Genomic DNA, 23,759 nt, shown 5'->3' on the forward strand with positions numbered 1-23,759 from the left:
AATATTGATATTTGTTATCAGTTGTCATCACCACTGTTTTAAGTTTCTCTGACAGAGAAGAGAGTCATTTGACCTAAAATGCTTCTGAATTCCTTTTCATATCCTGTGTAAGTCTGTGTGGCCATTGTGGAGTCTGTTTCCATTCTCTAAACATATTTTTTGTTCTGTCTATCATACTGAAAAGGCAAAACAGAAAAGATATATTGATTTGGAATCTGTATTTTGAATGAAGGGGTTTAGATCTATGCAGGCTTAACTTTACTGCAGGACGGTAATAATGCAAAGAGTTTCATGAAATTAAAACAAGCGGGTCCATCACCTCAGTGATTTTCTCCAAAAGCACACAGATATAATTAAGTTCATATTCCTCTCCTGTGTGAGAAGGATATTTCTTATTCTGTAGATACTGCCTTGAACATCTGTGAAGAAAAAGAAAACAGCTGCAATGTAAAAAAAAAATAATGTTTTAAAATGCTTTTTGGCTTTAAGGACTCTCCTTTTGTCTGCTACAAGGTCTCTTTTTCTCCAATTTTTCCCTCCTTCTTCCTCCCCCATTTTGTTTTTCTGTTGCAGTATGGTATATGCTGGATTAACTAGAAGCAACAATTTGCAGATTTTTAAGTGCTGTTATTGCAGGTGACAAAGCCAGCAACACCAAATAAGAATTTCTGTAAGTAGGTTAGTCTGCAGCTTGTTTACTAGGTATTTGAGGTGGTCCTTCCCCATCATCCCCCTGGGAAAGGTTGCAGGGTGGTGAACAGGCACCAGGGGAGGTGGAGCGCCTGAATTTCGTGCCCTGTTGGAGGGCCCCGTGCCCACCATGGCAGCAGAGGTTGCTCAGCTTCTTGTGAGACAGAGCCTCCAGGCAATAGCACTGAAAGTGGCAAATCGCTTTTTTTTTTTTTTTTTCCCCATCCGATTCTCCAACTCAGTGAATCATTAATATAGTTTAGAATGGAAATGAAAATGCCACAAAAGAGCATCTCATTGCAGGATGTCTGTAAAGATACATTAAAGGATCTTTTCATGGGTAATTATTCAAACCACTTCATATAACTGTCACCATTAAAAGGTCACTAACTTTTACCACACAAGGATTGCTGAGATGCAGTGTTGGCGCCCTCTTCTAAAGCTAGGAGAAGTACTACAATGTCACTCATGGTCATCTGTAATACTGTTTTTATTTTATTTCATTTCATTTCATATCATATCATTTTTATGATGTTAGCAGAGAGGATCAAGATGACCATTGTGTTTGGCAGTGTGTGACCTCATAACAAATAGCAGTTCTTGCCCTGAAGAACTTTTACTCACAAAATGATAGACAAACCATATCTCAGACATGTCAACTTTTTACTGCTAATAATTGTAATTACAATCTACAATGTTCTTGCTATATTTCATTTCAGATTTTAATTGCCTATTATCAGTCTTATTCCAAATTAAGATCCCAGTGCATATTTTAAACTGTCTTGTAAATACTCATTAAAAAGATGACATCCATTACACAACCATGCAAGCAACATATATGTGGCACATTAAAGAAGCAGATATACTTGTAGAACACCTTGCTTTCGACCCAAACACATGCATAGTCAAAGTTTCCATGAAAATGTCCTTCGGGTATATCACATATAATCCTCTTCCTTTTCCACTATAGTATTTTCTCTGTCAAACAGGGTTTGAATGGGCTAAATGAGTTCCGGATTTATTAGATGAGGACTGACAGGCAGAAAGAAACTACTATACACCCATTTCGTGAGGAAATCCAGCTAAAAGAACCTTTATTCTCAATATTGTTGATACAAGTGTTAATACTTGTAGCAATGTGATTTGCATCTGTATTTTGAGACTGCAAAACTACAAAAAACAGCAGGCTACACAGCAGTTGTCTATCAGAGGCTGCTCTCCTTCTGGTTGAGCAGGTCCTGGGCATCCCTGTGCCCCCTGAACATCTGCAGACCCTAGGGAGGTTGAATAGGATGGGTGCCAACAAACCTTGTATGTTATCCTATAGTCAGACATCAGTGGCCGCATTGCACAGTAAGTCAAGTGAGTCCTGAGGCTCACAAAAGGCAAAAGGAAGAAATGCACATGGCTGTGCTGAAGAGGTGCCGAAGGTTTGGGAGTCCAGAGGAAGGTGCAAGAAAGCTGGGCAAGGAGTGATCCCTGTGCACAAAAACTTCGTCTTGCTTGGAATGAGAATTCAAGGGAGGTTTGGAGAACGTCAAGGACAAGATGCAGGAGTCTGCCATAGTGAGATGATGATGGTGAGTGAGGGCCTGAGGTGGTCCCAGAGGGTGCCAGATTAGCATAGAGTCTCCTTGGTCAAAGACAGAAATTTTCCACATGGTTAGCTCTTCAGAACAGTGACTGTGTGTTTGCACAGATCAGAGTAGGCTATGTCTAGTGTTTGCAGCATAGCTTGAGAAATCTGTTGCTGTTTAACCTTTCCCTGCCCTTGCCCTGTATTACTCCAACCTCCCACAAAAGTGAAGAAGAAAAAAAAAAGAAAAAAATCTTGAAATCTTCAAATCAAATCAAGAATTATTCCCTACTGGGAATGTTTGTTGAATGGGCTTTCCTCCTGTAGCAGTTATAGTTATAGGTGGATGATTGGTGCTGATTTAATGATGCCCATCATTTTGTCTTCTGACAAGACTGGAGCTCGAAAGAACTACCAGGAATGTGGCTTTTGAGAAGCTGACAATGGCTGCATATTTCATGTACTGCTGGAGAGCGCAGTCAGGCTGCGTAGTGATCAAACCCTAGCAGATACAGACATCTCCAGTTTTCCAGTGTAACAGAAATCCTGTCATCTGTTGACATAAAAGACATGAGATAACAGCTTTGTGACCCTACATAGTTCTTCCGTCTGGACAGATGAGACAAATCTAAATAATTGAGCATGATCTCCTCTGATTTTCTTCACGTTAATGCAATGTCACATACAGAACATAAAATGGTTTTGAACTTCCTGGACTCATCTTCTTGCTGGCAATGATCACTGTATTTTCCCTTCACTGTTAAAGAAAAGGCAGCAAAGTAAATGTTGGGTTTATATAGGGTAATCTAGGTAAGACTTCCAGGTTGGCTTGTAGCAGCTTCCTGCTATGCCTTTTCTGCCAAGTGTGTTTGGGAAACTGCTGTTTCCTGTTTGCTAGAAAGTGAGTATTTGGGAGGTCTGTGTTCTGGAGGAGACTTTGTAGCCTTGAATTCGAGCCTCTGACTTCAGCTGGGGGTTGCATGTGGCTGTTTACTTCCAAAGACAGAACTTGGCCCAAATGTCCTAACACTGACTCGCTCACTTTCTTTCCAAAATCTGTGGGTGCTTATTATGGTGCTTATTATGTGTCTTTCTTTTATATAACTGGATTATATTATACAGCAGAAATACATTTTTTTTCTACTGATGTTAGGCTAGCTAAAAATATTTATGCATATAAATCTAGATACGCAAACATACATGTGCATAAACCCACATGTTTCCATCTAGCAATAGGATCACATTCAATGTCCTTTCTCACCTCAACAGCTTTCTCAGCTGCTCAACAGCCTATAGCCCATCATTTTACTTCAACCTTGGACTTTGTCAGACTTGCAACATAAAAAAAATCCAGCATTAATAACCCCTTATTAACTAGAAAGCTCCTAGCTGCCTCATGTTTAAATCTGGGAACACTTAATCATTTTGTCTGTTTTGATTACCACTGCAGAAGATTCCTTTTCACAACTTAATTTTTTTCCTTTTAACAGCATCTGATGGTAGAATATAGCAAAAGTGAAACAACAACAGAACTCTCATCAACTCATTTGTAAACAATATAATACCAATGTTTTTTTTATTGCTATTGCTATCTAGAATGACTGCAGTTTGTGTTGAATTTACCTGAGATTCACAACCTCATTTCCAGCTTACTATCTGATTTTGAGTGCTTTTTTTCTTTAAAGCTTTATTTGTTAATGCATTTTTCTATAATTATACCATGATCACTCCTAAGTCCACAGTTTGCATCGAACAGAGCCATTAAGCATTAGTGCTGGTATCTGATAGCTTCACACAGTCATGCAGAGATCTTTGTATTTGGACCCAACGCAGCTTTATAGGAAAAAAATATATTTAGCTGCAGGAATTTCCAGTCACTGTTTTTGTTGACATCAGTAGTTAATCAAATTGAACAGCCTACAGGGTAATTGTGAGCCACTGCTAAGCAGTTCTGTGCTCAGCAGAGATTTTAGTATCCTTGCCGTCCGTGCGGTGATGTGCTCTAGTGGCTGGCTTTGAATTGTGCTCTATCTTATGCAAAGACTTCATGGTGCACTGTCAGCTATCAGCAAGGCATGTTATTTGAAATCTTTGTTCCTTCCTTCTCCAAACTCATCCCTAGGTGAGGAAGGGATATTATATTCACAAACTCTGATCTTGATCCTACTTCTCTGGTGAAATTCATTTGAGCTTTGTGCCAAATTTAAATGAAAAACAACAGCTCTTTAACATGTTTACAGCTCAGTGGGGTATATTGGAGTTTGAGGAAAACATTAGTATGGGTAGTACAACCACTGATGAATAATTAACATACATTTATAACACCTTTCATCTTTATGGATTTTATATATGCAAGAATCAGTTCATCTGTCCCAAGATCACATCTGGAATAAAACAGAGCAGCAGTTAAGCAGGATGTGCACTCTAAAATGGTCCAGGACAGGAGGAGAAGACTGCTACAGACAGATGAAACGACAGCGGGAATTTAGGTAGGCGGAAAGTATTAAGAGGAATCAAGCATCTAGTGATGGAGCTTTACACAGTGCTTTACATATGTAATTATGAGTTGGAGCTGAAAGGACACAGAAGACTTCAGCACTGCTCTTGTAAAAAGGACTACTGCATCTTTTAATAGCCTCACATTTTAGTGTCCCGTTTGGAAGGCAGAACAAAGTGCAGAAGTAGCCAGACGAGTCTGTAGCCAGTGGGTCTTCCTTAGAGATTTCCCAAACACAACATTTTCCAGCCCTTCTTTAGCTTTTAAAAGCCCCGGGAATCACAATGCAGAGTGACATGAGTGCTCAAATACTGCCACAGTATACCTGAAAACATCTAGAAAGGGGTCTATTTCTACTTGGGCACTGCAGGTTTGCTGAATCAGGAAAAAAAATTGTTGAGAATGTATGAAGAGAAAACTTGAACAGCTGAAGCGGCATTTGGAGAGCTCTGTGCTCTGAGCACAAGGTTAGCAGCTGCAGAGGCTGTCATTTCTTGCCTCAGTACCATAAACATCAAAACAGGAGGACCTCAACAGGCGGGAGAGGGGATTATGTTGTCCAATTAAGAGAAAGCCAAGCCTCTTTGGCCTGGTGTTCAAAATAATTAATTTAGAGCTGTGGAGGGGAAGGGGATTTTGGATTCGTGTGCAACTGAGGCCAGTCCAAAGTGCTGATAAATTAGGTAGTTGCCTGGAGCAGCCGACTGAGAGAAGTAGCAAAGTCATAGGAGCAGGGGAGCTTCCGCCCTTAGGCAGCAACCTGTCTCTCACCAAAAATTGGGGGCGCTTGAACCAGTCAGCGCTCTCCCTCCAATACGGCGCAAATGCAGCTACCTGTGCATGTGCCACGTCCCCCGGTTTCTGAGGGGAAAGGCTGTGCGAGAAGCAACCTGGCCCATGAGTGACAAGGGGAAGGGTGGGACTGGGTGCGGGCTCATCTCGCCCTCGTCTCCTCCTGCGGAGTCGGCGGTGCTGCGCTGTGGCCGGGGGCCTGAGGGAGGGCAGGCCCCCCGAGGGGCTGCTGGCTCCCAGGGACCCACCGTGTTTGAGGATGGAGGGCAGCTATTGCCCCGTTTGCCCCAAGCTGCTGCCCTGGCTCTGAACACAATGAGGCGCTTGGAGCTGGTAACGACAGCCATGGTGGGGTGATAAAGCACTAAGGGGCTTCAATTCTGCAAGGCACACCGGACACTTCAGCGGTTTGGGGATGCTTTGGCCTTTTCCCAGTCGAAGGGCCCGTTGGGAAGGTGTCTTGCACCTTTTGAAGTGGTTGGATTTGCTCCTGTTTCAAGTCATATGGCAGACGGATTCAATGACACAATGAGCAAAGTCAGTCCTCCGGCCCTGAGGCCCTGAAGAGAGGTCTTCAGTGGACAGACGGCTCAGTGCCAGTTCCTCCAGCTTCGGCCTGTTCATCCCTCTATATTGGCAATCACTTTAAATGTCATTCCTAATTCTGCCCTGATACGCAATTGCAAAGCCACCTTTTTTTCTTTTTTTCTGTCAAAGTTCATTTTCTATATATACATTTGTCTATTTAAAAAGAGAAAAAAATTATTCCATATTCTTATTTCTTCAGCATCACAGTAAAGCCAATGACAATCTAGCCCATTTTATAAATATGAAGGAGTCTCCCTTATGGACTCCTCCTAAGTAGGGGAGGTTTCTTCAATATACCTAACAGCTGAAATTGGTCTAAAAGCCTCATTTCTTCTACTGTTTGCAGGCATATAGGTTTTACTGACTGCACTGAGTTTTCAGGATGAAAACTGGGGAGTTGCGTTCTGTTGGGCTCTTAAAAATACCCATCTCCAATATGAGCATTTGCCCATTGGACTGTGACTGGCCCATATCTGCCCTGATCAGAAGGAACATCTAGGAACAAGAGTGTATGGAGATAAAATAGCAGATAGTCTCTGAAGTGTGTGCTTTTGAAAAAAGCTGAATTCACAGGCTTATGACTGTAAAAAAGGTCTTTTTCCGAATGGATTTGCCATTGTGGTTTTGCTGACTGTTCACAATTTTTAGAAGAACTGGAGATCATGCTGCAAAACTTGCACTTTGCTGATTTTTTTTTCTTGAGTACCTAATGGAAAATCAACCTATTATGAATTTTGCTTAGCTTCCTCCAGAGACATTTAAAAATGATCTAAAATTATAGCATCTCTTTAGGTAATTAGTTTAGTTATGGGCTGTTTAAGAAACACAATTGCTTATTTGAGATTCAAAAGTCATGGGTGTTATTAAGGTCAAAGGACTGTTCTCAGGGGTTGGCATTCCATACTGAAGATGGGACTTTGTATTTTACTTTTTTTCAATCCCTCTGTTTTTTTCTGATGTTTTCATTTCTTTTACTATATTTTTGCTTTTTTGTCTGATGTTAGGATAAACACATCTGTATAAAAGATAAACACAAAAGTCCTAGTGCTTTAGTGTTTTAGGCTAACACTTGTCCCAAATTCTACATCAAATACGATAGTGGAAAGGTTTTGTAAAGAGTATAGATGGATTTCGCCTCAAGCCAGTGTTGTAACTCATTCTGTAGTGCAATTAGCTGCAGTTATAAATGGTCTCCGAAGCCCACAAAACCACAATAATATGGACGCTTCACTTCTCTGCTCCCCTTAAAAAAAAGAATCCCCAAAAATATGATTTGCCTTAATAATCCTGATAAATGTGATATGGCTCTTGAGCTGACCTGCCTAGTCTTCTGGGTTTTTTACCATCTTATCGAGCTGTAGGTAATTGTTTTCAAATTCTTCTGCTACTGCCTACTTTTACAAAAGAACAGACAAAACTGACTGGTGATTTTAGTACCACCATTTTAGGTCTATCTTTTCTGTGCCCCAGTGAGATGAGGAGCTCTTATCACATTACTCCTGCATTACAAATAAGGAACTGAGGCACAGAGGTCATTGATTTTGGATGCCTCATTCAAGACGCTTCAGAGTTTTTGGTAGTTTGTAACACTGTGTGTGTTCAGAATACATCTTCCGTAAGCAGCAAATGCTCAGCTGGTTGGCAGATCAGACCAGAGAGTCATGAATCTTAAACACAGATAATGATGAGCAGTTAGAAGCTGCCTGTGAAAAGGCTGGGTGAAGGGACAGTAGCACCATCACAGAGGAACTCTGTGGCCAAAATCGGATAAAAACAAGTTCTGAAGGGCAGTATGTAGCTGGGTTAGTCATAAAGCTGTTCTTGCACTTCCTTTCAGCTGCTCATCCCCCCCCACATCTTCCAAATCTGCTATGAATGGAGTAGATGCTCTACAGACCAGCCTCTCTCTCTGCTCTCAGAAGAGGGCATTGCTCTAGCCTGTTGCAGTCTCCCACAACACCTCTTCCCACATTCATCCCTCAGTCCCTTTTTGTGCATCACGCCAGTCTCCAATTTGCTCCTTGTTTTCTTATCGCTTGTAGATCTAGCGTTTGCCACTTTCCTTTCAGTTTAGGTAACTTCCTCCCTCAGATTGCTAGGCATTAGAGGTGCGCTGCTTGAGAGCACAGAGAGTGTCCAACAGGACGGTAGCTGTTTGTGGGATGACTGTCCATATCCAAACCTGGATCCCGACCCACAGCAGCCTGGAGATGCAGTTTTGAGAATATCAACTTTAGCTAGAGGTTGGAGAAGGTCCTGTGCAGGTGGAACCTGTTGAGGGATTTAGGCAAGTGAAGCATACGTCCCCACCAAGTATGTGCAGACACTGCTTCTTTAAAAGGCATATGGCTTGACCATATAGCTTGTGTTCATGGCACACATTCCAGACAGATATGTCATTTCTTACCAAATATGAAGTCCTTGCTTAAAAGCAAGGAGATTTTACAGATTTTCAGAAAAAAATTGCCATGTTTCTTTAAAATGGGCAAGGAGCATATTATTCGTTAGCTTCTTTTCTGAACACGGATGAGCCTTTTCGAAGGAAAATTTGCAGAAGTACTGAACTAACCATTCAACTAAAATGGAAACTTTTTAGTTCAGATGGTTCTATTCTGGCAATGTTTTAAATGCGTTAATCCAAGTCTTATCCTGGAAATTGTAGGGTGACCTTACCAATTAGGTGTTGCATTTGATTCCAGTTACCTGAAGTTACATCCTCTGGTCTTTATCAATGACCGTATCACAATTTCATTCTTGATTTTCTCATTTGCACCAGGAACATGAAAGCTTGAGAGAAAGAGAAGAAAAGCTGACACCACTAATTACTGCTGGGATTTTCTTCACTATTAGTTTGTCGTTGACTTGTGACTGGGAAGAGCCTGACTGAGGCAGAGTGGTAGCTGAGAAGAGAATTTGCAGTGAGTGATGGCTTTTTTGTCAGACCCTGACTGACAACGGTGTATTGAAAGGTGTTTGACATATTTTCTTGTTTGATAGCATTAATGATGTTGGTCAAAGAAGGTACTAATGTTTCTCATTGGCATTCAACAGCCCCAAGAATTAAGGGTCCATTTCAAAACTAATAGTTCACATTTCTGTCTGTCAGACACTGTCAAAGAATTCATTTCCTTTTCACTGCTTTGAGTCTTTCTATCCCTGGAGAAAGCACTTTGAACTCACTTTATCTCATCTGCAAAAGGTGATGACAGCTCTTTGCTATAGAATATATATAGCTGATAACTATATTATCTCTTAAAATACTTTTTTCAGATCCAGACCTCCAAATACTCACCACAGAGGCAGGGAAGAAGTCACCACTGCTCTGTCAAAGGTTAAGAGTGTATTTCATGCTTGCCCATAGACTAAGGCACAAAGTTTGCATATGGGTGGTGGGGAAGGTGTGTGTAGAAAAATACCGAAACCTCTTTGTACATCTTTTTCAAAACATGCCAAATCTGTCCTTGCTACACACTTCAGTCCACTCTACTTTTCTGGACTGTCCAGTCCACTCAAGTGTGATCAGAAATATTCCTTTATTCTTCTGTCTGTCACAATGGTGACTAGATGGACTGCTCTTAACCTCCCAAGTCATTTTTTATTCTGTCAGATCAGGAGGATCAGCTGAGTCCACGTAGCACAACATCACTTCACTCCTCAAAGTAAATGTCCTGCCACTGCTGTCTACAACATGACTTCACACAAGCTGTATCCAATCTATTTCTACACTGCATTGTCACCAGTTAAAATTGGTCTTGTTCCTCAGTTCCCTCCATTTTCAAGCTGAAAAGAGAAAGGAACAGATAAGCCCCAGTTTAATTTGTTCTGGCAATTATTGGAAATCTCCCACAGAGAGAGAAGCCATTGCCTATCGGTGCAGAATGACATAAAGCCATACGGACCCAGACAAAAGGAGTCCCCGCTTTTCTACAAGTGTATTCAGGCATGTGTAGACATATTGGCTGAGGTACCAGCCCATTCGCATCTTAATGGGGAAGAAAGAGAGACAAGAGCCTGAAAAAAGAAAAGAATAAAAACTATCAACTGAGGACCGACATTGAGGGCATGAAAACAAATTGTGAACTGGTGAAGAGAGGAGGAAACTATTTTGACTATCTAGTGCAGCAGATAACTACAGTGCTGCTATATGTGTTTTAGCACTATCAGAATAATTCTGTTATTGCAGATAAAGGTTACTGTAAGTTTGATTTGGAAATGTGAATTAAAGAGAAGTGTGTTTTAGACCTGGGGTGCAAGCTAAGCTTCCTTCTTTTCCCTTTCACTCCCTCTCTTTTTCTCTCTCTCTCTTTCTGCAAATTAGGGTTCCACATTAATTCAACTCAAATAAACTGTTAGGATAAAATACCTCTGAGAAGCATTTTAAAATATAATTTCCTGCAAAATGAGTGTGTAAGTTTATTAAAAAACCAAAGTGCTAGTCAAAAGGTGAAAGAAATATATTACATGATTATGGAGGAAGAAAAAGGTTATTTAAGAAATAGCTGAAATGGCAGTTCTTTTTAAATTGTCATGTGGATGCTTTTAAAATGCAATGACAATGGTAGCTTTTCTTTAAGGCTTTTCCCTTGTACTCTGCTCCTGAGCAAAGGGGAAGAGTGTTTGTGGAGCAAATCACTTTAAATTCCAGGTAGAATTTTCCCTGCCTCTGGATTAATTTTCTCAGTTTATCCCTTTTAACAATACTTAATGATAATGCTTATGGCTACCTGACTTGTCTACCCTGAAAATAGCTGACAGGAAAAAAATTCACAGTTCAGTCACTGACATCCCAGAAATGATTTCTCATTACTTTAATAACATATGTTGCAAGAGAAAACCCATAATGTGAACTTAGAAAACAATGACAACAACTTGTATTTAAAGGAAATATTGAGACTGATCCAAAGCTCATTACATTGATTAAAAATGCTTTTGCTGGCTTTGTTGGGTTTGGAGCTGATGCATTGCTTATAGGGTTTATAACCTCCCTTGTTGTTGTCTGCAACAAAAATTTAGTAATGTACAAAGCTAACAAAAATCTGTTTTCTTTGTGCTAATGGTGTTTTTTGTGAGGGAACATTACAGAATAGTTTTTCTGAATGACCAATGTTCTAGCTATACAAGTTAAAAAGCAAAGTTTAAAAGCAAAAAAATACGCAGTCAGATAGTTAGAAAATACATGTGGAGTTTTAGTAAAATTAGTTCTTACTGCAATTAGTGGCCATTGTGTTTGTTTAATAGCCTGGGGCAAACACAATAAAACAATTCCTAACTGTTGGTAATGACAGATTTCTCAGGGATTATTACTTAATTAACAATAATTTGAAAGGGTGGTTCAGCTGTGATGAAGCATTCATTTATGATATATCTAAACAATATCAGATCAAAAGAACATGTAGCCTGCTAACATTTCTCTTGGTCCTTTGGTTTCTTTTGCGTATGTGTCTGCATGCCTGCCTGCCTACACAAAATATTATTTTTGCATCTGAGCTGCTTTCTTTATCAGTCCATATAATGGAAATTGGTTCCCCTTAGGATATTTGCACATTGTTTTAGCATCACACAGTGTTTTCTGGCTCTGTGCATATGATGATTTTAATTGGAAATGCTAACTTGATCAGGAAAAAGCTGCAGCACCCACCCTTTCCATCCTCTCCACACCAGAATGGGGCAACTGTTTCCCCAACACATGCATTATTCATTCCCAGGCACCTCAACATGAAATGTTTGCTATTGTTCCCACCGTCCACCCATGTAGCTTATGTTCTGTCAGCATCTTTTCTCGTGAATGGCTTCTGTATACCTCACCTCATGGATTACTGGACTCATTCATAGACTAGTGCATCAGCTGAGAGGGAGGCTAGATCTCCAGACAAAGAGTATTCTGATTGGTTTGCGACAATGTCTTTTTCCCTGAAAGTTGCCACATGCTATAATAGAAATGAAACTTTTGCTTTAGAGCTGGTTGTGTTAAAAAGAGGCCAGAGCTGCTGAGGTGTCTGTTGTACATACTGCCCAGAAGGGCACAAGAGAGAGGCAGTGTACTAACTGAGCTGCTGTAGCAAATGACAGAAGCACAGAGAAATTCAAAAATAGTAACATCTTTACAAGAAAAAGAAGGGTAAGTTGTAACACTGCTGTGTGTTCGTCTGTTTGTTTTTTCCTGTGGTATGAATGATATTTTCTATATTGCTTCTTGCTGAATATGGTGGATTGTTCAAAAACAGCAAAGATTTGGAAAGCATTGTATTTTTATTTTGGTAAGAAACAAATGAATCTGCTGTGTTCTCTAAGATCTGGACAAGCTGTCTGAAACAGTTCTTTAGAAATATCAGGTAGCTGTCCATTGCAGTCATTAGTGTCAATATAAAAGGTTGAGGAATAATTCCATTATTTGCTCTTGAAAGTCTGTTCAATGTAGCTCTAATTTTAAACCTTTCCATTACTTAGGAATGACAATGACATGGACATGTAATTCTTAAACAAGTTGTAAACTCTTCAAATTGAAAAGTTGATTTATAAAATAGGCATTAGGCACATACGTTTCTATTTGTGCTTTCAGAAAATTCCTGTTCAAAGAACTGATCCGGGTGTCCTGTCTGGTTGGGTGCTTATATTTGGAAGTATATTACAAAGGCACTTGTATGGAGCACCGAGTTCTACAGTGGATCAAGATTGATTACAATGACACAGAATTTCTCTTTCATTTCTGTAGAATTTAAAGATTTCTTTAGTTCATATAAGATCAAAGGTGTCCTTCTAAACAAATATCTGTGCAGTGCTTTATCTTAGGGCATATCTTATTATGTACAGTATAATCAAATTGATATGATATTGCATCGGAAACAGCACATGTTGTTTTGAAATGTGCCTTGGGGAAAACAAAATGGTGGATATATAATAAAATATGTGTTTCTTTGAAGAGAAAGAAGAGTTCCAGTGAACAAAGCTCAGTTATGCTAATTAATAGCACTGGAGAGACACTACAGCTATTCTTGAAATACTGAATGAATGTTGAACCAAAAATCAAAAGTTTTATTGTCCTTGACATATTTCTTTCCAATTCACTGTTCACGTATTTCCTGCTTATTCAGTTCTTCATAGTAAAATGAATTAGGAACTACTGCTACAGTGTCCACCTGCTGAAATTAATGGTGTGTGTGGATTATCATTAAAGGAAAACTCCCACATTTTTTAACAAAAGCTGTAGAGACAGGTTTATTAAAAGCCCTCGCAAGGGGAGCAGGCCAGTTCCTGCACATGAGGAAGTTCTCTCATGCCTCCCTCCTCCTCTGATGCCCTAGGTTGGCGATCGGTGTCACGCAGGCCAATGAACAAGGATTATTTTACCCTGCCTGCTCAGTGTGGGTCTTGCTAGCTACATCCCCCACCTTGTGGGGCAGCTGTTTCGCAGGAGGCTGTGAGCCCTGCCAGGGGCTAGCTGCTAGGGACCTGCGGTGGAGGCCTGCAGCTCCTGGGACGGCTCCTGGTGAGGAAGACTTTTTTTGTGTTATGAATTCCTCAGGGTGCCAACCTTTGCCGAGGGCAGCTTGGAGCAGGAGGCCTCAAGGGTCTCTCATCTCTGTTTCAAAATGGTTGGAGAACAGGGTGACCCAGGCACCCACTGATTGCTCATGGCCTGTTGTAGGCACTGCTCAGAAAGCTGGGCTCCCAGATCTCTGCCCACTAGATAAGCACAGGATAAGCTAAAGGCCTTGCTGTAGTAGGCTTGGCCCCTTGGTGCTTGAGCCTCTCTGTGCAGAATGGGGACAGCCAAGTCCACCAGGCCTCCGTGTCACTCCTTATGTCTGCAAGGCTTCCTATATTAGTTTAGCAAAATACCACTTCCCTATTTAAATCCTCTTGAAAATGCAGCTATTCACTGGGGCTTCCTGAGTCAATCACATTCACTGGTTTATTACTCTACCTTCAATATTTATCTACAAATTAGCAGCAACTGTCTTTACTCAAACCTGATCATTTCCTCACTGCATCTCATAGGCAGCTTGCATTCGCCCTGCATCAGAGCTACCCAAGTATTTATGGATGTGAGCTACATATTTTGGATTTTCCCATTATTATCAAATGATGACATATCATATCTTCTAGACAAAATGGACTCCATACTTTCCATATGTACCATATTACATTGTATTATATCACATTATATTACATTATTATATTATATTATACTACTATATTTCAAGTGAGTGAAATACTGGTTAAGAAGCCTAAACCCCTTCTATTATGGACATGGAGATCATGCTTACATTTAAAAAAATGGAAAATTTCATTTAAGCTGTATTTTGCTTATTATCATGTGATTGGCAGGAAAAATATTTCTAGAAGGAAAGATATTCTGGTGGCTGGAGAAGAGCAGGTAAAAGATTTTTGACAGGTAATGCTATGAGTTTATATTGCACTTCTATCCCAAAGACTATCAAAGTAATATAAATAGTATCTGAATACGTTTTTAATTTTTCTGGATCTATTTTGTGCCTGCAGTTATTCTTTGATGCTAATGAGACAATTAATAGGTTAATGGGCACACATGATATAATATAGGCATTTAACTCTGCCATCTGAATGCCAAAGCTACATTTGCTCCTACAAAGTATATAGTTAGGTGTTGTGATTCTTTTATGTGCCTTTGCAAAATTGCAGGTCATATCTTAATGGGTCTATTCACCTGAATATTCTTATTGAAGTTGATTGACCAAAGCCAGTAAGATTTGCCCTTTGCAAAATCTGTACAAACCTAGAGAGTAGGCCAGAGGCTTTTTGAGAAAATTTGGACTTAAGCACATAGAAACACTTCATTTGGCATTGAAACATGGCGCATCCAAGATCAAATGCAATAATGTAGAGCATTGCGATCAGACTGCACAGAAGAAAATAGTAAAGAGAATCAGTGTAAACTGTAGGTGGATTTAGATAAATAGAAAAGTGAGCTTGTAGGAGTGATAATGAACACTTTTACTATTACAGTAAGTTCCAATGAATTTTTAAGGAGCAGAAATAGCCTGGATCCCTTATAACTTGACTAACTAATGGAAAGAGGAATTCCATACTGTGCCTCATGAAATCATAAAGAAAGATATGATTAAGTCACCTGAGCTCGAACTTTGTTTGTCATTTTGAAAATAGGTTGTGCTTAATAGGAAGGGTCGTTTAATTGTTTTCATTTGGATACATAGAGTGTGCATGTGTACTCCCAGGTAGGAATCAATGTGAAAGTTGGGGGAGTAGTCCTCATCTGCTCGTATAGAAGTTTGAAAGGTAATCACAGAATCGTTTGGGTTGGAACAGACCTCTGGAGATCATCTAGTCCAACAACTTCATTCAAGCAGGTTCAACTACAGCAGGTTGTCCAAGACCATCTCCAGTTGGGTTTTGAGTATCTGCAAGGATGGAGACTCCACAACCTCTCTGGGCAACCTGCTCCAGTGTTCAACAACCCTCACAGTAAGGAAGTATTTTCCTTAACTTAGACTTTAGTAAAGTACCAATTAACAAATACAGAAACAGAAGCCACTTCTGAATCAACACAACATTCTTTCTGAAAAGATGGTCATTTTATGTAGTGAGGTGACATTTTAGTGTGGCTAGACAGATTACTGAGTAGTCTGCACTGCAAAAACTGTTGCACTAGGATCAAGGTACAACCTCCTAGATGAAGGGATAATCTTAAAGAATGCCATTTAAGCATAGAAGGCTCTGGACCTGATTTACCTGTTGTGAAATTATTGTTATTATAAAAGTGGGGATTTGTGGGGGCAATCAGAACCACCTGTAATGAGTACACTGTTCCCAGTTAGCCCCAATGTACAGCAATCAGTCAAGCATCTTTTGTTCATTTCCCCTCCTTGAAAGACCAATTTGTTATGATAGTTAAGTAAAGCATGAGGGATTTTTTTCCTTTTTTTTTCCTAGTTATGAGAAGCAGTGATCGTCCTGGGGTTCATCTGGTATCTTCACATGTACTTACAAATATTAACCACATCTGGTGAGGTTTCTCTCTTCGTCCTGCTAATATCAATTGTTTATTTGAGTACTTACATAGGAAAGGCAATTCACACCATCTGTGGATTCAGCCTAATAGGAGAAGACAGGAATGGGTGGAAAGACCCAAAGAAAAGATGGAGAAGACTAGACAAAATGAGCACTCAAACTTTTTGTTTTACATTGTTAGATGTGATTTTATATGTATTTGAGGGTCATAGAAATGTAGGACTTCTCTAAATTCCTTCTGTCTTTTGTTCCTACTGAGGCAAGATCAAGGGTCACCTAAACAATTCCTGATAGATTACTCTCTAGCTTTTTGTATAAAGCTATAAAAGTGGAGATTCCACAGTTTCTATCACCCATCTGTTCCAGTACTTAACCACCTTATACTCAGAGGTTTGATTTCCTTGTAAACTGAATTCCTCTTGCTTCAGATTGGGCTCATTGCTTCTCCACCCGTCCCTGGGAACTAAGAAAAAACACAGATCATCATTCTTCTTATTACACCTGTTCGTGTTTATTACACTTTTTTAAAGTCTATTTTTATGTCCTCCTCCAAATCTTCTTTTTCTAGACTCAGCAAATACAATTTTTCAAGAGTCGTGTTTTTCCAGACCCCTGTTCAAATTTGTTTCTGTCTTCCTGACATCAGTTTGGGAGTTTGCCCACATCTTCTTTAAGGTGTGCTGTGCTGCCTTTCTGAGCTGAGGACACCAGTCAGTAGACATGTTTCACATGTGTGCCATGCGCACCATCCTCTTGATACAGCCCCAAATGGCATTTTCCTCCTTTGCAGCAACATCAGGGTGCTGGCTGCTATTCAGTCTGTGGTCAGCTTCTTTCCTACAATACTGTTTCCTAAGTCGTTATTTGCCTCTGTATATGTGGGCATTTGATTTTGCCATTCTAAGGCTTGTGCTTTCCACTTGTCCGTATTGCATTTTCTTGTATTGATTTCCTACCATTTCTCCAATTTATCAAGAACATTTTGAATTCTAACCCCATCTTCTCAAGCGCTTACAACATCTCCCAGCCTGATGTCGTCCTCACATTTTATAACTGTACTGCATCATCCAGGCTGTTAGTGAAAATATTGAATAGTACTGGGCACGAAGCAAAACCCTGCAGGATGTCACTTGACGTGGACTCTCAGTTTGACAGTGAGCTATTAATAACCATTCTTTGAGCTGATTTCCAGTCTATCATCTTACTGTCTTTTCATCTGGGCTGTCTTGCCCTTGAGAATGACTTGTGGAACTGTGTGAAACATGAAAGTCAAGATGTTTTGCATTTTTTTCATCTTGTGTCCATTAAGCCAGTTATCCTACCAAAGAAAGGAAAATCAAGCTGGTTGGATATGATTTGTTCTTTACAAATCCATGTTGGGTGTTTCTTAGCACCTCATTATCCTCTAGATGCTGACAAATTGCTTGTTTGTTCTAGTAACTTTCCAGGTACCGAAGTTGTGCCAATGGCTCAATAATTCACTGGATCCTCTTCCTCCCTCCATTTAGATAAAGGTAAAATGTTTTTCCTCCTCCAGTCCTGTAGGAACTCATTCATCTTCTATTAGCTCTTGAAGATAATCACTAATGGTTTGGCTATTGCTTTAGCTGGTTTCTAAAGTACCCAAGGGTAAATTCTATCTGGTCTGACTGATTTGGCAAGAGATTGCAAAATGTAGGATAGGCAGTTTGAAAAAAAGATGGAACATAATATCTAAAATATACCATTGATTTTCACTGGGCACTAGATCAGACTTTCAGCTGAGATCGAACTGAGCTGATAGAGTAAAAATGGATATATCCTTTTTCTTCATGCTGCCCTCAAATTTAAAAAGGAAAGATGGAGTAAAAGGCTGGGAAATGTGGAAGAAATTGAAGGTGATATTTATAAACTGTTAGATTTTTTAAAAAGACAGAATCACTTTTCATTCAGAAGGAATAAATCAAAACTCATGCTTCAGTAAATAAACTGATCACAAGGGTCAGCAAGGAATTACTCTCACCATTTCCATCATCTCGCAATACTATTAGTACTGTCTTCTTTTTCACTATTACTAACTGAAGATGATGTTATCAAACAGTATCGTAATATTGACCTCAGCATTGAGCACTGGTTCGTGCTGCCATTGTTCTTTATTTTCCACTTCTCCTCCTTCTCAGCGCTGAAACTTCAAACACAAGATATAATTAATCAGACTTCTCCCACAAAGAGAACAAAACAAAACGACATCAAGACTGGATGTTTCAGCTTTACCTGGAAGCAAAGTTTCCTTGGGTTTCCTTTCAGGCAAATTATTTAAGTTTGCATGCGCATATCTTTCAGGTCTCATACATTTTCCCAGCAACCCATTACTCGGTATCTCAGAAAAATACCACTTTTTCTCCTTTCCTAACTCCTTCTCTGATTAGGATTCCACTTGTGTCAGGCCAGAAGCGTACTCCATTTCTACTTGGGAGGTACTATCTTTCCAGCTTCTTGGTATAATCCTCTTTGCTGCTATTAATCACAGCCATTCTGATGCCAAGTTTCTTTTGTCAGAATTTTCTTCACTTGTGAACTATCACCTCCAAAGCATACTGAGAGAGAGTTTAACTATTTAGAAATACCAGTTACTGGCAATTTCCAAAGGCAAAAATCTTAACATTAGGAGCAAAGATCTGGCTTGGTAGCGCAATTCTGATGTCTTCAAAAGGTACAGTACTTATGCATTGCTAATAAAAATAAAATTTACAAGTAAGAAATAATATATTTAGCAGGAATAAAAGAAGACTATTTTTTGCTGCAGAGTACACACAGATGAGCTAACAGAAAAGCTGCAATTTCATTTCTGAAGTTCTTGAAGATACTTCTTCAATGTATTTTAGTTTTGCTTTTCTTCAAGCCCTCCTGCATTTTCTACATTTTCGTAGTTCTCTTTTGGCTACATATTTGCGATTCTGGATCTGAAATCTTGAGAATTAGGAAGGGATCTTGAAACTATTCAAGGGATTACAGAAAGTGACTGCTTGCAGTAGGAGGGGATGGGCCTTGATGCCCCATGCAGTTGCTGTCAGTAGGATCTCCCCATGCTTATGTGCTGCAGTCAAATTCATTAATTCTTCATTCAGTGGCTGATGTCTGCCTACTTAGGAAAGTGAGGAGGTATGCTTAGGTATTAAAGAGACCCCCAACTGAAGTGCTAGTGACTATCAGTAAAGAATAGTGAGTGGAAGCTATACGCCATGCTGAGAGTTTGCAGTATGTGCATTGCTGGACCACTTAAAACAGCCTTCAGCCGGGGGCCAGTCCCTGGAAACTGAAATTCAAGTGTGTAGGCCTAGGCCTTAGATTCCAGAAGGCAAGGCATACAATCCACAGCTTCAATGTTTCAGGATAATCAGGAGTATTATTTTACTTTATATACAAATTACATTTTCTTCTAAAACTATTAACAAACAAGCCAAGAGCAGTAGGGCTACAAAGCCTCGTTTCTTGGGGGTTTGTGTCTTTTCCCTGAAACTCTTCCTGCATGCACAAAGTAATCCCAGCTCCTTCCAGCTCCCTTGGAATACCAGCTCCTTCCACCTCAGATCAGTTACTAATCTGGAACTGCATGAAGGATGATCACTCAGCAAAAGTGATTGTATATAGAGATAGTCCATCCTTTCCTCAGTGGGGACATTAATTTGGATCTCTCTTCCCTCCTGTGCCTGCAAATTTCCAGGGCAAAGATAGAAATGTAATAGTCTTTGGGATCTACATCTCTCTTTCACAATTTTTTTGAAATTGGCCAGTCATTCAAAAATATTAATGGTATGACAAATGATATGATTGCATAAGCTCATTTCCTTGGGAAACCAGACTAAAAGTAGAGGCAAAAGATCCTCCTCGGGGGAAAAGGACAGCAAACAATTAGCTCATAGCAGATAATGCAAGGATGGGAATTTTATAATACCTCTTTTTTATATATACCTCTGTTCTATAAAAGTTGCTGCTACTACACTGCATAGTCAATATTAAGACAGGTGGAGTTCTTCTGAAATGGGAGTGCACTGGGAAAGCTGGGAACTTGTCCCAGCAGTGGAGTATGAAGAAGAAGGAAAATAGATAACGGAATCCTCTCCTTTAGGGCTATTATTAATGCATGTCACATTTACAGAGGCCAATTAGATAATACTTCACATACACTCCCTGTGGAGACTGCAACAATTGGGTTTGAAAACCAAAATCTAGAGGTTAGCATTCAAAACATCTGAGGTTGTTTTTCAGGCTTTAGGAACATTATTCTGGCCATATTAGGACAGTTCTAGGACAAATGAGATCAGTATGTCTTTGTTCCTTATTGCTTTGTTCTCTTAGCTTGAAAGGGTCCTGTGAAGGCCAAGCACCTGTATTCTGTATTCCTAGAAGCACTTTGAAGCTGGGTGATAAGAACAAGGTAGATAGCAGTTCAGATACTGGTACAAGCTGTAAGACTTCTATTTCTTTCACTGGTTTGATTTCATAGACAGCAGCTTGAAGTTGGCTTGAAAATGTTCATTCTGCTGGGTAGTAACATGTCTTCATGCTCAGGTAAGGCAAACAGTGTGGTCAAGACAAGATATAGGTGTCAGCGTTGGACAGCTACATCAGTGTCAGATCCAAGAATAGAAAGATTTTCAGCTCTTGCAGCACCTACAGCTATCTTGAAGCTTAGAGACTGTCATTTCCCTATTAATACTGAGACAATTTTAAGTTAAAAAAATGTACCAATGGCTGTGTGCTTTTGCTTTGATAGATGGCTAAATATTGTCTTCTAGTTGGAAAAAGAAATTACTCATTCTCTTCTTGGTCTTCACCAGCTACTTTTCAGTTTGGATTTTTGGGGGGTCCATTTTTAATAGGTCAAAATGCTTATGAAGTACTAATGAAATACTAAGATAACCAGGAACACATTCATAACAAAACTAGAAGGTTTTCTTCACCAATGACATTACATAGGCCCTTACCTGCAGTTCCTTTTGATCTCCATACATGGAAAGAAATATTACCTGAAATACCTCTATCTGCTCTAGCCAGGCAGCTGCTTCTCCTACTTGTCTCCAGATAGGCTATTCTGTAAGAGCAACACTGTTTCTATCTCTGTCACTTAGTGGGTAATATTGAGCTTGGTCATCCATTCAGCAGCAGTGGGACAAGAGAGAGTCCATTTTAGTTTGCTGAGTGGAAGTCTGTCATATTCTTAGGACTACCACAACCAAAATGCAATTTTTAGCAGCTAGAGAATATGATTTGTTACCACAGCCACTATGCCTCACAGTCTGGGACATCTCAGGTTCAAAATGCATTCCAGTTGTACAACAGGGTCTGGTTTTATCCCATTACTAGTGAATGGCAGATCAGGCAAGGCATCTGCTCAGGACCTGGAAGGTAGGAGGGACATGGGCAGAAGGAAGCAAATGAGGAAAAAAAGAGGGAATGGAGGTAGTAAATTTTTCCCAAAGGCAGATATAACAGTTGCGAGTAGGTCCTGTTCTTGGCAGAAGCACTTCACTTTGTAGGGCACCAGACTATATCCCTGGGCTAAATCCCTGCTGCCCTCTCAGCTTATCAAATTCAGGTGGGCACTGTGGTTTTTACCAAGCAAGGGCAGATTCACCCAGCATTACCTTCTCACTTTCTCATTCCCTTCACAGAAACCCTGTCTCTCTAAAAGGCACCAGCTCTTCACCCCACACCTGACCCATCCTTTTCCTTCTTCTGTTTTGATAGCATAGGAAATTCCACCCTTCCCACCCAGGCCTCTCATTCTTTCACAGGAAACTACAGTTCTGCCTATATTGCTTGGAAGCCTTGGAGCAGCTCTAAGCTAAGGCTCTTGTTTCAGCTGCAAGACAAGAATGAAAAGTCACATTTTTGGGGGGAGAAGGGGAGAAGGATGTGTTTTAAAAAAAAAAAGATGCCTGCTTGAGAGGTTGGCAAAGTGTACATAAGCAATTTAGAGTCACTTATGCAGGTTTCTCTTGACAGGGTTGCAAAAGTAGTCCAGACTGTGGGAACTAAAAGGATTTTTTCCCTTATAATGAAACTTTAATTAGTAAGATTTTCATATGTGTTACATAGTTTTGCACATCCTTGATTGCACAGGAGTTGTTTAATTTTGCATTTATTTGGATTTTCCAGTGTATTTGCAATGCCTAACTTAGTTCCTATCGAGGTTGACTTCAGTAGAGCTGGTTAGACCAGCACAGAGCTTTTGAAACCCTCTCTTCCTTCTCTTCTGCTTTTTTACTATCGTATTTACATTACCTCATACTGAGTAAAAGCTGGAGATCAGCTCCTCTACTGATCTAAGTTATCAGCATCATTATATCTGGAAATGTTTACTTTGTGATTGTAGGTATGTTTCATTCTTTTTGATCTGTTTATGGGCTTATAATTGCTGTGTTGGGATTTATACGATGGGACTCCCTCTGTCATTCTGTGGGAGTTTTCGCTCTGCAGGCACTCCATAGCTTTGAAGGACTTCAGATCTCGAGTAAAATTAGTTCAGTGATGTGTCCCAGGAGAGACTGTTGACTGGTCTGTGGATGTAATTTTATGACAATGGATTGTATTGTGAGTTAATGTTTATGCACCATATGGTATGTTGTCAAGTTTCATTGTATTTATGAAGATCTCAATTAAAAAAAAAAGTAAAAATAAAAACACATGTTCAGGCCCAGTCTATTTTCAAGAACAGTAACAAATGCCTCCAGATTATTACTTTTAATTTAAACTTTCCCCATAACTATAATAATAGGTAATAATAACCTGCAACAATAGGACTAGCCTGGGCCAGAGAGAGAACATGCACAGTTCTGGGAGCAGTACAGAGTCATTTAGGGCCATAATCAGACCGCCTACTTAAAGGTATCTAACTTAGGTACTGCAGACATTATGATCTCTAAACTGAGACTCAGCTTACATAAATTGCCGAAGAGATTTTAGATCCTGTCTCAGTGGAGAAGAATGGTCTTAGAGACTGGTGTTAGGCACCTTTTGCAGGTGCTCTGCCAAGTGCAGAATACAGCCTAGAGTTTATTACTGGCTGGTGCTCCTGTGGGGTTATTGCAAAGGCATTTTACAACAGAGCTGTGAACAGCTAAGGGTACACAAATCCTTAAAAGTAATTTATGAAAATATAAAAGAATAATCCATTTAATGGGAGGAGGAAGGGAACAAGCAGTAGTTAAACCCCCACCTTTGGTTTAAAATATCACAAGAAGTTCAAGGAACAAAGTAAATAGTTCACTTGGAAATTCTACTCCCTCAACTTTAATTTCTTCCCACTGTGTTCATTACTGAGTTGTTTGGTTTCTTTCAGCAAAATAATGGAGGAAAACTCTTTAAAAGATGTCATTAGACACAGAAATCTTTTTCCACTAACAGAATCTTAGTGCAGTGTATATGCTGCTAAGAAACGTTTGTATACCTGCATTAAAAATATAATAAAAATACCATGTGTATTTGTGTACTTACATATGGAAACAGTGGAGAATAGAGTTTAAAACTTATTGCCCCACTTTTTCAGTGTGATGTGTTTCCTACAAATGAATAACCTCAGCTCAGCTGATGTGCCTGCATGGAAGCCAATAAAGTCTATAGCTT

General features: G+C 39.7%; 2 protein-coding genes across 9 annotated transcripts in view; one reads left to right on the plus strand and one right to left on the minus strand.

Moving 5' to 3' along the window:
- CDH20 (cadherin 20) overlaps positions 1–23,759 on the plus strand; it is a 119,606-nt gene that overhangs the window by 51,709 nt on the left and 44,138 nt on the right. The window lies entirely within an intron of this gene.
- RNF152 (ring finger protein 152) overlaps positions 1–23,759 on the minus strand; it is a 205,978-nt gene that overhangs the window by 2,711 nt on the left and 179,508 nt on the right. For 3 of the 6 annotated variants that reach the window (XR_010387790.1, XR_010387791.1, XR_003261547.2), the window contains one exon: positions 1,335–3,023. The gene's annotated coding sequence lies outside the window, so the exon portion shown is untranslated. Of the gene's footprint in view, positions 1–2; positions 420–1,334; positions 3,024–16,396; positions 18,319–23,759 lie in introns of those variants that run through there. The other 3 variants (XR_003261546.2, XR_010387789.1, XR_010387788.1) reach the window with 3 other exon arrangements.

This window comes from Dromaius novaehollandiae, chromosome 2 (genome assembly GCF_036370855.1).
Source record: "Dromaius novaehollandiae isolate bDroNov1 chromosome 2, bDroNov1.hap1, whole genome shotgun sequence".
NCBI classification, from domain to species: domain Eukaryota; kingdom Metazoa; phylum Chordata; class Aves; order Casuariiformes; family Dromaiidae; genus Dromaius; species Dromaius novaehollandiae.